Raw genomic sequence first — 13,963 nt, forward strand, 5'->3', positions numbered from 1 at the left:
TTCTTGTTTGTATACCTGCCTCTTTTTTCCCCAAAATTTGAGATTCTGGATGATTCTTCTAAACATACCTGGATGGAGTCTTCTCTTCTATCCTTATCTGTTCCTCTGGTGCCTCTTGAGGTTCTTCTTCATCATCAGTCTGATTTTGAGGGTAGTCTTCATCCTCTTCGATATTTTCATAATTTACTTGCCCAGGAATGTATCCTTTTTCATCAACCACTACATCCATGCTGTCAACATTTCTTCCAAGTCTTTTATTTTAACACTTATATGCTTTGCTGTGGGGAGAATAAACAAGGAGAATGCCTTCATCTACTCTAGGTTCAAGTTTGCCAAGCTGATCATCATTATTCTTAATATAGCATTTGCTTCCAAAAATTTTGAAATGATTTACCGAAGGAGTCTCACCATACCAGAGCTCATGAGGAGTTTGAGTGTTGTTCACTCGGACATTTGTTTTGTTGAGAATAACAACCGCAACAAATGCAACTTCACCCCAGAAGGTTGCGGGAGTTCCAGACTCATCAAGCATAGCACGAGCCATTTGTTGAACCGTTCTGTTCATCCTTTCCACCACTCCATTTTGCTGAGGAGTCCTAGCTGTAGAGAATTCCCTTCTTATTCCATGTTCTTCACAGAAATCGAAAAATTCATTTGAGGTAAACTCCCCACCTCTGTCAGACCTGAGGCACTTAATTTTGTGATCTGATTCGTTTTCAGCCAAGGCTTTGAAAGATTTGAATTTTTCGAATGCTTTGTCTTTGTGCTTCATAAGCCCTAACCAAAACATCCTGGAGAAGTCGTCAATGAATAATATAAAGTATTCTTCTCCTCAAAGTGACCTTGTCCTAAATGGACCACATACATCTGTATGGACTAGCTCAAGAGGCCTGCTAGCTGATCCTTCCTTTTCAGGGAAGTTAGTTCTGGTTTGCTTACCAAACTGACATGATTTGCATATTGTGTTGTCTGGAATTTTGATATCTGGAAGACCACGAACTGTCTGGTATTTGCATGCTTTCCTTATTTGTGAAAAGCTTAGATGCCCCAACCTCCGGTGCCATAACCAGTGTTCATCATCCTTGCTCAAATAGCATTGTTGTTGTCCTTCTTCAAATATGTATAAATTATTTGGAGTTCTTCTGCCTTTGATCACTATTTTTCCTGTATCAAGATCACAAACACTACATCCATTTGATCGAAATATTACCTTGGTTCCTTGATCGCACATCTGGCTGAAACTTAGTAGATTATGCTTCAAGCCATCAACATACAAAACATTTCTAGCTTTGACCTTTTCTTTTAATTGAGCAGTTCCTTTTCCTTTTATGACTGCAGGGGTATCATTAAAGAAACTTTCTTTCCCTTTTCTAAAACACTATATGATTCAAGTTTTTCTTTATCTACTGTCATATGCTTTGAACATCCACTGTCGATGTACCATTGATTTTCTTGTCCTTCTGCATATAAAGCTATCCCACATCTTTCTGGTTGCGGTTCCTTCATTCTCCATGTTCTGGCACTTGAGGTTTGTTCCTTTTGAGTTGTCTTCCAAAACCTTCTCCTACATTCAGAGTCTTCATGACCGAAGTTATTACAAATAGAACATTCAATTTCATTTTCAAGGGCGGAAAATTTGTTATAGGTCCTTTTTGTGATTCCAATCATACTTCTTTGTTTTTCAGCTTCTCTAGTCATGATTGTCTTATAGGCAACACATTGAGCTGCTTTGTGACCAAATTTATGGCAAGAGAAACATTGGCCATTGAAGAAACTTCTGCGATTATCAAATCTACTAGCCAAATGATTGTAGTTTCTATTGTCATCCATTCTTGAAGCAAATTGAGAAGTTTTTACCTGTGGCTGGTTGTAGCTTTTGTTCACCCTTAAGATGGATTGCACCTGATTTACCTGGTAGTCCTTGTTTATTCTTGATATAATTCGTCTATGTTTTACCTGGTGATCTCCATTGGGCTTTTGCTCATTCCTCCTTGTTGCATCAAGATAACTTTTTGAGGTGGATGCTTGAGATGCTTCTCCATTATACCCAGACCTGTCTTGATTAGTCGAGAACGTTGTACATTGATAATCTCATCCAGAGTTTCAGATCCTTTAACAAATTTAAGATTAAGAGCCTTTGTTTTCTCAATTTATTTTCTAAGGCCAACAATTTCACATTCTAACTTCTCAAGAAATTTTTCTTTTTCATCAAGTTGGAATTGCAGAGTATCAATGATCATATTCTTTTCTTCTAAACATGTTTTGAGTCTAGAAATCTCTTCATAAAAACCATCTACATCTATAGCATCCATGTAATCATCATCTTCAAAAGCCATTAAAAGTTTATAATCATTACCTCATTCATCTTCGTCACTATTTGATAGGCCATCACTGTCTTCATGAGTGTAGTAACTTTTCTTAGTTGCATTTTGTTTCTTGTTCCATATAATAGGTTCCTTCCCTTTATCAACCTTATCCTTATGAGGACATTTGGCACCATAGTGACCGACTCTTCCACAAGCAAAGCATTTGAAAGGTAACTTACCTCTGAATCTTCCAGTACCCCGTTGAAGGTTTTTGACAAAATTTGATTCTTCTTCCTCTTCTGACGCATGTCCTAACTCATAGTAGTCTCCTTTGCCTGAAGCCTTGAAAGTTGCTTCTCTCCTGTCTGATGGTCCTCCTTTCCTCATTTCATAAGCAGTTAGAATCCCGTGTAGCTGTGACATAATAAGGTTTCGAAAAATCTCCTTTTCTTATATTGCAGAAACTTTAGATTCAAACCTAGGAAACAAAGATCTTAGAACTTTTTCAACCACAACAGCCTCTTTTATTTCTTCACCCAGGGTTTTCATACAATTAACAATCTCATCTACACGAAGGAAATAGTTAGCCACACTTTCATCATTGTGCATTCTGAGATTTTCATACTGAATTCTAAGGCTTTGAAGTTTTGCTCGTTTTACCTGATCATCTCCTTCATATCTCAAAACAATCTTGTCCCATATTTATTTTGCGGATTTATACTGCATAACCTTGACAAATTCTGATTGAGATAAACATCCTAATAGAGTATTGACCGCCTTTGCATTTGTTTCATATTTCTTCTTCTCAGCCAGATCTGTAGGAGTTGCAGATGGAAAAGCATACCCTGTATCTATGATATCCCAGACTTTTGTACCAAGAGATTGAAGATAGGCAGTAACTCTTACCTTCCAATATACGAAGTTTTTCCCATCAAAAATCAGTGGCCTGATTGATGCTTCCCTCGCGTAGTTGCTCATGATGAAAGATCAAGCTTCTTCTGAAGGACCTGCTCTGATACCAATTGTTGGAAATAATACTAAGAGGGGGGGTGAATCAGTATTATCAAGTCAAATATTCCTTTTTCAAAACCAGATAATATACGCTACTTCAGTTAATTAAACCCGCGTATATACGCAACTATGCAAAAGGAAACCCGCGTATCAAATGCAAACCTTTTAATTTACTTTATCTTTCTGATGTTGATTGTTAATCTGTGTTTCAGAATCAAATAACCAGTAACCAGAACAGTAAAACAAAACAGAAAGACAATCGCACACAAGAACACAAGATATAAGGTGGAAACCCAATGTGGGTAAAAACCACCTGCTGCAATTCGTCTTTATCTTCTCTTTAATTAGAAACTTCTTTTTACAATTGTACTGGTGCAGTCCTTTACCAGTACGCAGGCTGCAACTTGTAGAGAGCTACAACCCTCTCTCTCATTTTCCAACTTCTCCTGGAAGGGAGCTACAACCCCCTTAGCTCTTACACTAGCCAAGATACTAGTACGTAAGTGCTGGCCTACAAAAGGCTACAACCTTCTCTTTCTTTCAGGGACCACGTTTCATAAATTTTCAGACTGGATCCACAAATAACATCAATCAAACATCAAGAATTTCTGCATCAACCAATCACCCTTTTCACCAATCAAAACTGAATCAAAATAAATACTTCTCTGACAACTGTACCCAGATCATAGCAACAATAACCACACACCAAATCTGAACCCAGAACACTGCAGCAATAAACAGACACAGCTAGATCACAACTCAAAAGATATACGCTACTTTAATAACCTGAAACCTGCGTACATACGCTTCTGTTGTTGGAACGACCTGCGTATACGCTCTTTCGCTTCACTGAACCAGCGTGTATACGCGCCTTCGCTTCACTGAACCTGCGTACAGATCTATAAAGGATAATTCGCTCTTTCAGATATTCAAACACTAATTAACCCAGATTATCAAACTTATAGATCAAGCAAGCGCCACATATAGCAGATCAAAATCATACAAAGATACTATCATTCAAGCTTAAAGATTATGACCCATCAATAGAACTTATCCTTCTTTTTGCGCTAAGGTTCCTCCTTCATTCAGATCCAGATCTGCACCATAACCCAATTACCAGTATTCCAGATCTAGCACATTATCAAATATTCAATAATAATTCAGATGATCTTTTGCCACATGATCTCCTTCCTCTTTTATAGTTTTAGGCCTTCCACAATACCACGGTCCAAAACCATAATAAACCAATACCACGGACCCAATACTTGGGATCAACACTTCTGACGAGGTACCATGGTCCAAAACCATAGATTCAAATACCCAGGACTAACTACCACGGACCAAAGGTAATTTCTCCAACATATACGCGCTTTTCCTTGCATGAAAGTGCGTGTATACGCATACGCGCCTTTGAAACGTCTAACCCGCGTGTATACGCATCTTCGTCTAGATGAACCTGCGTATATGTCTTTTCCTTCATTCTGAAAGCCTGAACTGAGATCTGTTTCCAAGGAGAGTTGCCATCAAGGACAACACCTGTTCCATAGCTCCAAACCTATGCCATAATGCCAACACATACATCACTAGCCCCAATAGTGGAACATTGGAGCCATTCCTCGCTCCTCAAAGCACTGTCTGAAAGCTCTCAATGCTTCGTGGGAAGAGCCAAAGTGAAAATTTCCTCCTTGTACAATGGGAGGGGTATATATAACCAAGGATGATGCTTAACCCTTGTGACTCTTGGACTACCCTCATGATCGTTCAATTTCCTATGACTTTTCAACTGACATGACTCTTCATATTCTTGTGTGTCCATTGGAATTTCACTTTACATTACATTCGATTTACAAAAGATATGTCCCATAATAGTGATGTGGCCTTTGACAGCTCATGACACAACTTGACATGACACTGCTAACATGGACTAGCTGGATGTGGTGGCAATGTCAAGTTATTGTTGCTGTTGAGTGATGGATGTGTTCTTGGATGTGTTGTCTTTTCTCCTTCGCATGGCTTGATGTTGCGGGGTATTCAATGATCTTGGTCTTGAAAATCGGTTGCATGCAGGTGTTCCCTCACTTGGTTTTTTTTATGACCTTCTTTTGTCCATCAAAATGTAAGCAAGTCATCTAGCATGTTCACTCCTTCATCTCTTTCATCGTCTTTCCATGATCTAAACGTGTACTTGTTCCTGCAATTCACTCATGACGGGACAACATCAAATCCAAAACCTCCTAGTCTAAGAGGATGCATTGTTAACCATGCACTGGCCCTGGACAAATGACAGGTTGGGAATAGGGCTCTGCCATTGCGCATTGTGCAGCTCCACATGATAAGGAGGGAGATTGGTCATTGAGACTGCGCAAAGCACAACTCAGGCTTGACTGAGGAACTCTGGAGCACAATCTTCACTGCCGAGAAAAATTTCACAAATTCCACTAGGAGGCAAGATTGCGCAGTTGAGATCATTAGTGGCAAATGCAAGGTGAGACCCTGGGAGGCAAGTCTGCGCAGTTTTCTGAGGGAAGACAGGACAAGGCAGCAGAGGGACCAAATAGGACACCAAATAGGACAATTTTGCGCAGTTTTCTGAGGGAAGACAGGACAAGACAGTAGAGGAACCACATAGGACAATTTTGCGTAGTTTTCTGAGGGAAGACAGGACAAGGTAGCAGAGGGACCACATAGGACAATTTTGCGTAGTTTTCTGAGGGAAGACAGGGCAAGGTAGCAGAGGGACCACATAGGACAATTTTGCGTAGTTTTTGGGAGCAGTGAGTCCCAACTGAGGGATGACATTAGGGGGACACCTCTGCACAGTCTTGGGAGGAAAAGTAGGCTCATATTTCTGTGCATTGCGAGGTTCCAACAGGTAGGGAGGAGGCTTGATGACTGATCCTGAGAAATTCGGAGTTCAACTTAGGCTTGAGGCAGCTTCTACACAATTCTGGGAAGGAAGGTAGACTGCTCAACTCTGGGATTGCACAGTGCAACTATCACAGAGGAAAGTGTCCGCGAACTGCGCAGTTCCACATAGCAGAGCAGCATCACTGAGGGTTGAGACTATGCAATGCAGCTCAGTCGAGCCCTGGTCGGAAGGATTTTCAGGAAAATGGCTAAGTGTGAGAGGCAAGTGAACTTGCGAGGAAATTGACATTGTGATCACACATATTAGGGGAATTTTGAGGTCTAAAATAGGCCTTGTAAGGAAATTATAAAATAATAGTGGAAATAATAAAATAAGATTAAATTACATCATCAAAGTTTAGAGCGAAAAAAGAAAAAACTACTTTTTTAACTCGTATTTTCAACTTATATCCCAATGGGTTTACTCAAATTTCAAGCGGAAACACTCGTTGGATGTAGAATTTGATTCCTCATCCAAGGAGTACCCATGTTGCATTCTTTCGATGGACCCTGTGTTAGGATATTCCGACACATAGGAAGTAGTTAAGTATAACTTGGTCTAGTATAGAGTTAGGTAAAGTGTGTTTTTTTACTATGTACTTTTGTAACTTACAATCCGACGGTCATGATATGTAGTGATCCAACGGTTCATTCTCTCATCGGTATTACCGACACTTGATCCGTGGCTTAACACCCGATTGGTCCATGATCTCTATTTAAAGAACATGGAGAGTCATTTGTAGGGTAACCATTCATGAGAGAAGCTTATGTAAATGTTTCATTCTTTTATTAATAAATTGCCTGAAGTGGCTGCGTTGGCTCAAGCCGTGGACTATTTCCCTCTTTGAGGGTTTAAACCACGTCAACAATACTGGTGTATTGATCTGTGATCTGTTTGTAAGCAGTGTCCTTTGGTGTTCTGTCTGAGGAACTTACCCTGTAAATTCCTACATGGTATCTGAGCTATTTGAGGGCCGCATCCGTTGGTGATCCAAATCTGAAGCTGGTAGAATTGCATTCGACTGTCGTTTCCTAGATCTATTGTTTCTGACTACTTTCAAGCCGAGAGGACTGCTCTATTGTGTTAGGAGCATCTCTTCCAATGAGGAACCTCTTTCGTTTCACGCGAAAAGGTTTCCGGTAGCCCTAGCTACGTTATTTTTAAGATCTAGAGGTATACAATGTTTATTTGCAATTTATAGTTATTTTCTCTCTGTTTATTTCAGTTTATTTAGCTCTTTGTTTTTTTTTATTACCATATCTATACCTTTCATTTCTGCATATGCTCTTTGCCCTGCGACTCTATGCGATCTGGGCAAATTAGAAATAAAAAGTAAGGTTTTTTCTCATGCATATGCTCTTTTCCACCGCGCCTGAGTGTGATCTCGGAAAATCAGAAACATTGAGGGAAATATTTAGTTTCCCATTAAATCTAACTTCAAGCCGTAAGGTTTTTTTTTTTTTTTTTTTTTTTTGTTGGGTTTTGTGTTTTTTTGTTTTTTTGTTTTTTAGGCAAAAAAGAGCTTTCTCAAGTAAGCACACAACCCAAAGCTTCAGTGACAAAAAAAAAAACCCTTACTCTTTTCCAAAAATTGCTTTAAAAAAAAAACAACAACAACAACAACAAGAGAAACAAAACAAAACAAAACCCCCCCTTCCTCTTTTCCAAAAATTATTAAACTTTTAGTTTAGCTCACTTGGTCCGAAGCTACTTTATGAGAGTAGAGGTCTTGAGTTCAAGTCTTCTTTTTGTTGAGCTAATTAGATTAATTTTAGAAAGGGGGTGGATTTTTTTTTAATATAACATTATCATTCATTTTCGCACATTCCTGCACTTCGTCGGCATCTTCAACAACTTTTCTTCAAAAAGCCATAACTTCTTCATACGGAAGCCGTTTTCAGAGCCGTTTTTTTTTAATCAACCTAATTTTTCGAGATCTTTCTATTGGAACACTTAGTTTCAGCATCTATAGCTTTGGTTTCTGTTAAAATGGAAAGTCCATGCCAATTTATTCTTGACAGCACCAACTACTTCCAATGGTGGTCCTACATTGTGGATTTACTTAGAAGTAAAGATGTTTACAAAATAGCCTCAAGCCAAGAAACCAAACCGAAAGATGAAGATAAGGCAGCTAAATGGGAAAATAGGCAAGATCAAGCACGTGCGTTGATAGGGATGTATATTTCTCCAGACCTTAAATTCCATATCGCAGCACTTGATACTCCTGATGAAGCAATGAAACAGATCACTAAAGTTTTTGGAATTAAAAATGAACCTAGAGCCCATCAATTCGAAAATGAGTTGCTTACATTGGACCCCAATAATTTTTCTTTCATTGAAGATTTTTTGTCCAAGTTCAAGACCCTTAGACTTCTCTTGGAAGGTGTTAAGGTTAAGAAAGAAGATAATAATCTTATATATTACATTCTTACTAAGTTGGGACCAGCCTACTCTGTGTTTGTTTCCACCTTCCATTCTACAAGAGAAGCCTTCATTTCTCAAGGACAAGCCTACAAGCCCCCTTCCTTTGATTCCTTTTGTGATTCTTTAATAAGAGAACAAGAAATACTCTTGCATCTTGGTCTTCTTAATTTTGAAAACTCTTCTAAGAAAGCCTTAGCCGCTCAGCAGCAACCAAATTCAAAGAGTCTTAAGTCGTCATATCCTAAAAGGAATGGTCCTAAACCAAACAAGGGTCCTAAGCAATTCTAATCTCAAAATGAAAAAATCATTTCAACAAAATGATAAGGCAAATAAAAACAAAGAGAAGAAGACTAATAGACATTGCCACTTTTGTAATCGAGATGGCCACTTAGAATCCAAATGCCTTAAGAAGATGGAAACCTTGGAAGTAGCAATCAAGAAGCATAACATCCATTTGGAGCACTCTTCAACTTCAACTTCATCTTCAGGAATAGCACTTTCTGCATGTGGTTGTCAAGCATCTTGGTCTGGATATGCACTAAATGTATCTTCTTCTTCTCATTCTCATGAGTGGCTCATTGATTCTGCAACTTCCTATCACATGGCCAAAAACAAAGCCATGTTTTCTTCTTTAAATGATTGTAATACCAAAAATATATATGTTGGTGATGATAGATCTCTTAGTGTTGTAGGGACTGGAACTGTTCATATAGACAATGGTCAATTTAATGATGTATTATGTGTTCCAACCTTATCCTGCAACCTTTTATCTGTATATCAGATAACTCATTGAGGTGAAGGTAAAATCGTTGAATTTTCACCTCATGATGTTGTAATTAAGGACCTAAGAGATCCTAGACAGATTTTAGCTACTGGCATTGCTGATGATTCTAAAAGGTTGTATAAGTTTAACAACTTTTGGTCATCAAATCTTCCCTCAGTATTTGTTGCTCATAAAAATGAAGTGAGCAAACTTTGGCATGAGCGATTTGGTCACTTAAACTATTACTCCCTTCGGAATCTATGTAAAAAAAATATGGTGACAGGTCTTTTAATGATATCTTGCAGAGATGGTGTTTGTTCCGCATGTGTACTCGGAAAACATCATCGGGATAGTTTTGAAAAACGTGCCTCTTGGCACGCCTCAGCCCCTTTACAGCTTGTGCATAGTGATTTATGTGGTCCACTTCCAGTTGTTTCATTCTCTGGCTACAAGTATTTCTTAAATTTCATTGATAATTTCTCCAGACGCACTTGGGTATACTTCTTAAAACTCAAGAGTGAAGTATTTAACATGTTCTTGGCCTTTAAGGCCTTTGTTGAAAAACAATCTGGACATCAAATTCTTAAGCTAAGATCTGATAATGGCAGAGAATATGTTAACAACAAATTCATCAAATTTTGCACTGAAAATGGAATTCAAATGCAACATATTGTTCCATATACTCCACAACAAAATGGTGTAGCCAAAAGGAAGAATCGCACCTTAAAGGAAATGGCTAATTGTATGCTTCAATCTAAAGGACTTGGTCTTAATTTTTGGGCAAAAGCAATTAACTGTGCAAATTACATAATAAACCACACTCCTACTAAGGTTTTAAATAATATCACTCCAGAAGAAGTATGGAGCTCAATTAAACCAGATGTAAGTCACTTTCGTGTTTTTGGAAGTGAAGCATGGGCCCACATTCCAGATGAGAAACATAAAGCTTTAGAACCTAAGAGTGAAAAATGTATTTTTGTTGGATATTCTGAAGATGTCAAAGGATATAGACTTATTCCACTTAAGTCCAAAAATGTTATCATTAGAATAGATGTAAAATTTGCTGAAAATATATCGGCCTACAAGCCTAATTCGGCGGATGTGCCACCTCTCTCTATCTCTTCTACTTTTGAAAATATTTCTTCCTCAAATGATGAAAGAAAGGATGACAATCCTCCCCCACCTTCTCAAGATCCTGCTTCACCTCCTCAGCTTCCAAAATGGGTCCGTGTTACTTGGGATGTAGCAGGTGATCTTGCTGGTGATCCTACAGATCAGTGACGTACACGTTCTCAGTTCGATAGAGCCTCTTATTTACTGGCTCAAGCTTCAGCGAATTATGATCCTGACACCTTTGCAGAAGCTTCAGACCATCCAGATTGGGAAGCAACTATGAATCAAGAATATCGTTCATTATTGGCAAATGATACATGGGATCATGTTCCTCTACCAAAGGGACGAAAACTTGTTAGATGCAAATGGGTTTACAGAACCAAGTATGGACCAGATGGGAAAGTTGATAAACATAAAGTTCGCCTTGTTGCTAAGGGTTTTTCACAAGTTGAAGGCATTGACTATAATGAAACCTTCTCCCCTGTTGCCAAAATGAACTCTATTTGCCTTGTTCTTTCCCTTGCTGCCTCTTTCAAATGGGAAGTCCATCAGATGGATGTTAAATCTACCTTCTTGCATGGGGACTTGCATGAGGAAATCTATATGGAACAACCTATTGGCTTTATACAAATAGACTCCAGCCTTGTATGTTGGCTTAAGAAATCCCTTTATGGTCTTAAGCAAGATCCTCGGGCTTGGTATGCCAAAATGGATAGCTTTCTTTTAGAAACTGGCTTTTCTAGGTGTCATTCTAACAATACTGTCTACACCAAGAAAGTGGGCAAGTCTAGATTATCATTCTTGTTCTTTATGTTGATGATCTTATCCTCACTGGTAGTGATCCCAACCTTATAAACCATGTGAAGTCCAGCCTTAAAAGGAAGTTTGAAATGACAGACTTAGGACACTTGCATTATTTTCTTGGTCTTCAAGTCTTGCAATCCAAGGAAGGTATTTCCCTTTCCCAATCCAAGTATGCCTGTGATCTTCTACGTCATTTTCACATGGAAGACTGTAAGTCAGCCCCTTCTCCCTTTCAGTCTGGAGCCAAACTTTCAGTCACTTGTACTTCCCCTGAAGTTGATGCTACCTTATACCGTTAACTTGTAGGAAAACTTTTGTATCTAACCCATACTCGTCCTGACCTTTCCTTTACTGTTGGCCTTGTTGCTCGATTTATCCAAAACCCACATGAAAGTCATTGGAAAGTAGCTAAAAGAACACTTTGTTATGTTCGAGGTACAGTTTAGTTTTGGATTCATTACAGTGCCAAAGCATCTCCTCTATTGGTTGGTTTCACTAATTCCGATTGGGCTGGTGACCCTGATGATTGGAAGTTTACTGCAAGTTATGTGTTCACTCTTGGTTCAGGACCTATTACATGGGCTTGCAAGAAACAAGGTGCCATTTCTCTTTCTTCGGCAGAAGCAGAGTATTGTGGTGTCGTAGAAGCTAGTAAAGAAGCCTTGTGGCTTCATCAGATCCTAACAGAGTTTGGCTTTCAGCAGCAGCATCCGACTACACTTTGGTGTGATAATCAAAGTGCCATTCAACTATGCAAAGATCCAGTCCAACATCAGCGCAACAAACACATTGAACTGCACATGCACTTCATCAAAAAGCTCATTCACGACCATTTTCTTGAAGTGCAATATTGTTGAACAGATGATCGACTTGCAGACATCTTTACAAATGTTATAGACATCTTTGGGCACTGCAACCCCAATCATAAATGTCCATAAACCAAGGGCTCCTAAGTCCTTAAAAGTGTTGTTCCACCCTCTAAAAGAACAAGGTCAGCTGATTACATCATCTCCCAGAAGTTATCCATGAAAAACTACTCAGAACTGGGCAAAACTGGACCATCTCACCTGCTCCATGGTCAAAGTGCGCTGCATCCCACCTAGATGCACACGGGAGGTGCGATGCATACTGAAAAGCCCTTCTATGGGGTGCGATGGGCGAGAGTGGAAAAATGGCAGAGTCAATTTGCGAGGTGGAAGATCATGGAATCTTCTAGAAACTTCTCCTGTGACACTTGCCTCTCTGCATTCGCCCAGGGATGAGTAAGAGATCATCAATCTCCAAGTGGAATCAAGAACTATCAGAGATAGGACACTAATCAAATCTCAGAAGCTGACTCACCCCCTTGCAAACATCTATATATGGATCCCTCATCCCATATATCCAGAGGCTGGAATTTTGTATCTTGTAAGGAAGTGCTGCTGGTTTCTTGGTGTGACATCATAGTGTTGGGTGATCTAAGCTTTTCATGAGGTGAAAAAGGGCTTTCTTGCTGAGAGGATGACACTGGGTCAGAACAATTGGTTGTAATCCTCTTTGTTATTCTTGATTATTAATAAAGCTATTCAAGTTTTCCTCCGCATTCTTGTATGATTGATGATATATGCATTTGTGTGGTCAATATATATGTGGTCCTATATTGTTTATGATAGTAGATCTTTGTTCTTGGATAGTGTTATGCTGCCTTGATTCCACAGGTGCTCTTTGAAGCTGGGTAGACGAGGAAGCGAGTGGCAAAGATCTATCAGAAGGGAGATGAATCAAGTAGGAACCAAGCACAAGACAGAGGTTGGTCTCCTTTGTTCCCTTCTTATCTACTTCTCATAAAGGAAAACGAAAGTGGTTTTAGTTTGTTTGTTTCTAAGGTAGCTACCAGCCTTAGTGGGACTAGTAGCTCTGCATAGACACTAGATTTCCCGATAACAAAATGGCGACTCCACTGGGGAGCGAATAGATTGTTTGTTTATCTATATTTGTTTGCTTTATAAACTTACAGACGGAGCCTAAAGTCAAGCCAGCTAGCCTTCGAACTGCATTTGCTATGCAAGTGCAAAGTAGATCAATGCTGCTTCAGTCTATCTTCGGGTTTTGTTTATGAACTGAAAAATCGATTTATAAACTCTCTAATTGCCCTTGTGGTGGCTCTAGTAACCTCCTTAGATCTACCCCTGTGATTTATTTACTGATTACCACTTGCTCGGCCTAAATTGCTGAATTGTGCTGCAAACTGTGATCAAGAACTGGATCAAAAGTCTCTCACTGTACCATCACACCCTCTCTTCAAGTATATTAGTATGCATCGCACTTCCCGTGTGTTGTAGGTGGGATGCATACTGAAATCCCTGTGTAACAAGTGCGCTGATCAGAAAGAGCTAATTTTGCCTCTAGACTTTGGTTTTTCTTCACTCTTTTCAGCTCTATTCAGGAGTTTTGCTGTCTGTAGTTAGTATACCTCTGTTGGAAACCCCCTTCTTTGCCATTATTCCGCCTCCATTGTAAAAAGAACTGTAAATGTTTTTATGTATTGTGAGCCATTTTCAGTTCTCTTTTACAAAGAAGTAGCGTAATTGAACTGTCGTTTCTTGATTTGGAAGTGTCGCAAGTGTCGTTTTTAGTCATAGAAGAGAATCTGAT

Source organism: Pinus tabuliformis, chromosome 3_2 (assembly GCF_031772625.1).
Source record: "Pinus tabuliformis cultivar Carrire ecotype Pingquan chromosome 3_2, CPIR1, whole genome shotgun sequence".
Taxonomy (NCBI): domain Eukaryota; kingdom Viridiplantae; phylum Streptophyta; class Pinopsida; order Pinales; family Pinaceae; genus Pinus; species Pinus tabuliformis.